Here is a 4,391-nt window from a genome sequence, read left to right on the forward strand (position 1 = left end):
TTTTTAATCACACTTTCTCTATCAATCTACTATTTTAAAATGCATTATTAAAAAATAATCGGGCTCAAACAGGCTCTAATAGAAAAACTCTACGAAATTTAATTAATTTTAATAGAAAATGGTAACTAAGATTATTTAAGATATGTGATAAACAATAAAAACCTTAATTTACCAAATATATTCGAATAATTTAACTTTTAAAAATCAATAAATTAATTAAAAAGTTTAATAAATATATTGTTGTCTCATTTGAATTAATAGAGGCATTAAAATGAATTATCAAAAAAAAAAAATTAGACGGGTACGTAAACAGGGCAACCACCCCTACCCGATCCACTTAAATGGGTAACGGGACAGGGGGCGTGGAAGTCCGCCCCGCCTTGAACTTGCTTTGTTGCCATCTCTAGCTGGGGTCTTTTTTTCTTATAATAGCAAGAATATATTATATTTTGTTATGGATTTTCAAACCGAGCAGCCTATCAATATAAGTCTAAGTGAGCTTTACCCGTCTCTTGAGTTTAACCCCGTCCAATATTTAATTAATCTAGTTAATTAAATTTAATTCATAAATTAACTAATCCAATTAATTAATTCGGGCTTATTAAGAAGCAACTTAATTAATTAATTCTCCAACACTTGTTAATTAATTAATTGGTTAATCTCATTCTTCTAGTTTTTCTTTTATGTATGACTCATTAGATTCCTGATCACGATATCTGACGATATGAATTATTATTTTGATTTAATCAAAATCGATAAATTAAAATGCCTCATTTTAATTTATCACCAATTCACATTCGTCGTTTCAAATTGACATCTAATAATGTATAAGGACAATACATGTGAGGGGAACTGTCACGTGGTATAACAAAATCAAACTTGTTTATTTACTGTGAAATTATAATAATTTTATCAATATGATCCGATCAATTATGAGATATGGATATATTTCAATCTCAATTATTGATAATATCTTTTATCCCACTATTAAGTCAATGAAAGTCAAAATCCTTTTTGATTTATGAGTACACTTTGGCAAATGATTTCGTTATCAACTTAAGTGAATGAAATATTGATCATAATGTTTTACTATCTAAGATCAACGAATCCTCTATTGATTATTTACAACATTCATACGATTCTTGACATACCCCACGATGCCGTATTAGTGACTCTTGGCAGAGTAATATCCAATATCACTAAAGTATGACCATCCTCATATAAATCACTATAATGAACTTAAGTTGAAGGACCAGTTTCATTACCGAACGTTAGAGATTAACCATTGACACTCAAATAGTTATTCGTGTGGAATCTCCACGGCGGGTCTCCAATGTTTTGTTCTATAACAAAAACATTCACGTGCTCATTTAAATGTCACAACTCTTTAGCTTGTGAGATCAGCTACTTATTTTACTAGTAAAAAATGTTACACGTGATGGTCTATCCATAATAACGATATCCGTATCTCGTTATTACTTACGACCATGGATGATTTAAGATTCAATCATATATAATTTATATCTCAAAATCACAACTCCTTGTGATCAACAAATTACCAAAAGTTGATTCTACAGATTCTATTATTTAATTTATTAGAATATTAATTAAATTAAAAATAGATCTGCCATAAATAAAATGCATCAACTATACATTAAGGGGGTGTTTGAAAGTTATTTTTATGTAAAAATGCATTTTAGAATAGTAATTTGATGAAAAGTGTGTGGTTGAAAAATAAGAAAAAAATTTAATTTATGTGTAATATTATTTTAATAAAGAATGTGTGATTGAAAAGAAGAGAGAGAAAAATGTATTTTAAAAAAAAAATAGATACTAAACAGGGGCTAAAATGTTTATATCCAAAGTTGATTGAATTTAGGGTATAACACTTACAATTATACCATGGGAAATGAAAACATTAATAGCTTAATATGGTATTAGTTTATTCAATGCCCTTGGAATTAGTCATAGTGGGCATATCTCATAGCTCTGGTTCGAGGAGAAAGAAAGAATGAACTGTTATTGAAAAGAGAAAATCTCATCCCAAGCGTGTAAGACGGCTATTCCTCAGGCAAGGAGCACTTCGTCTAGAGAATATAGAATATTTCTGAATTTCATCGATACCGAAGCAGCTAAAAGAAGCAGTAGAGTACAACATTAAATTTAAATGCCCCATATCCAGATCACGCACAAATTGCCTCAAATCTTAAATCCATTGACTATGAGTTCGTTACATGGATGTCTTTAACAAAAGCGAGCTATTGCATAAAACCAATCTTATGCACACAAAAATCCCAGTTCTGATTAATGACAATTAGACTATTTGTGAGTCACTTGTCAATGTGCAATACATTGATGAATCTTGGGCTGGTGGCCCTTCCCTTCTCCCGTTTGATCCTCATGATTGTGCCACAGCTCGTCTCTGGATAAATTTAATCTTCAACATATCCCCTCACTTGCATACTAGATACATATTCTCTCATTACATTTTTATAAATGGCAGTAGTGAGACTCGAACTCAAGATGTTTGTTTGCCCTAATGTCATGTTAAAACATCTTATCTAAAAACTTAAATTGATAAGGGGACAAATTATTTAAATCTAGTCTTCGACATATTTGATTACTCTTTCCTATCAAATCATAACATGAACTTATATCTTCTTCCAGTTTTATCTCTTTATGACAAGACGAAAACATGTTTAACATAACACGATCGCTTTGCAGTGGTTCCCATTACTTGTAGAACTCAAAATTGCAAAAGAAGAGGACGCAATGGAGAAAATAATTGTTTTTTGAACTTCATCTAAAAATTTATGATGTTACATAAAAGAAGAGGATAAAAAAGGACAGTAATGGAGAAAATAATTGTTCTTAGAATCACATCTTCTAAAAATTTACGATGATACATGATTTGGAGTGGAATAATTGCATGTTTATTTAATTGCTCTTGCAATTCACTGGTTTTAACCATATAAAAGTCATTTACATGTGCTGTTTTTTATACTGTAAGGGCTTATCAGTTGTCAATCATCTTTTGTAATTTTCTTGTGGGATGGTTAGATTTTACAACTCTGTCATTTTTTTTCAAGTTTTGCTTCGAAATGGAAAAGATTTATATAGTCGAGGTCGACCATAAATTTATTTAAAATAAATCTTAGCTTGCTGTTTCTAGTATGAGTGTCCACATTACTGGTGAAAACCAGGACAAACCGTCCAAGGCCCGCGATGGGCCGTGTCATTGGTCGATACACTTGAATTGAACTTCGCCGGTCCGTAGGCCACTTTTAGCTTCTTTTTTCCGACAACATAACTGACCAAAATAGAAAAAAAAAAGCCAATCCAGTGTTGCAAAGCTCACTCGTACCGGACCCATTTCGACACTTCTTGTAATGCATACTCATGAATGTAGCATTTTGAAAGCATTATTGTTGACCTCCAAAAATGGCTCCTCCACGTGGCCAACTTATAGCTACTCCACGTATTCCTCCCTGCGAAATGAACAAATGGTCAGGCGCACACGGCCGGAACCGACGGGGGTGGCGGCGATCGTATACACTCCGACGGTCAAGTCAGGTTTGGGTGGTCGGAATAGTGCCCTAGGGCTACACAAATCAATCAATAAAGAGGGAGGAGAATATATAAACTTGTTATGGAATGCTATGTATTGAGAGTTTCATTACCTTTGCCTCTTGCCAAACTTTGGGTATTTATAGGTGGTATGAACCATGGGATGTGGAACACGTGTATACATCTGACGGTATGAAGCGTCTGCTCATAGGCGTCAATCAGTCGCGCTTGTAGAGTGGGTGGACAGTTCGTTTTCCCCGAGTTGAATTGACATAAAGTTGATAAGTCACATCAAATAACCTCATGGGGACGTCAAATCAATTTAAACCTTATATGCAGAACAAATCTTAAATTGGCGGCGAATCTTCTAACCGGGGTCCACCTGATCCCGACCTCGGAGTTGGGATATTTCGGCAGAGCAGTAGTAGGAATCGATGTATCACTTCATAGAAGCTTCGGGAGGGTCGGAATGGTCTATTTGATCTTGGCTTCGGTGGTGAGTCGGGATACTTCGGCAGAGCAGTAGTAGGAATCGATGTATCACTTCGGAGAAGCTTCGGGAGGGTCGGAGTGGTCTATTTGATGTGAGATGACACTTCGGTATCAAGGCTCGTAAATCGAGGCGTAACAGTGGTCCCCAAAATTCGGGAATGAATATTTATATTATACGTGAATTTGTTTTCCTGACCGGACCGCGGCGTGGGAGTAGCTGAAACTTTGTAAAGCATGGGAGGAAAACGTAGTGGCCGAGGCGATGAGCCAATGGGGCGTTCACGTCAGGTGCGTCCAAGCTTCATAAAATTTTTAGGGACTCATCTCGCACC

The sequence above is a fragment of the Olea europaea genome, chromosome 8, assembly GCF_002742605.1.
Source record: "Olea europaea var. sylvestris chromosome 8, O_europaea_v1, whole genome shotgun sequence".
Classification (NCBI taxonomy): Eukaryota; Viridiplantae; Streptophyta; class Magnoliopsida; order Lamiales; family Oleaceae; genus Olea; species Olea europaea.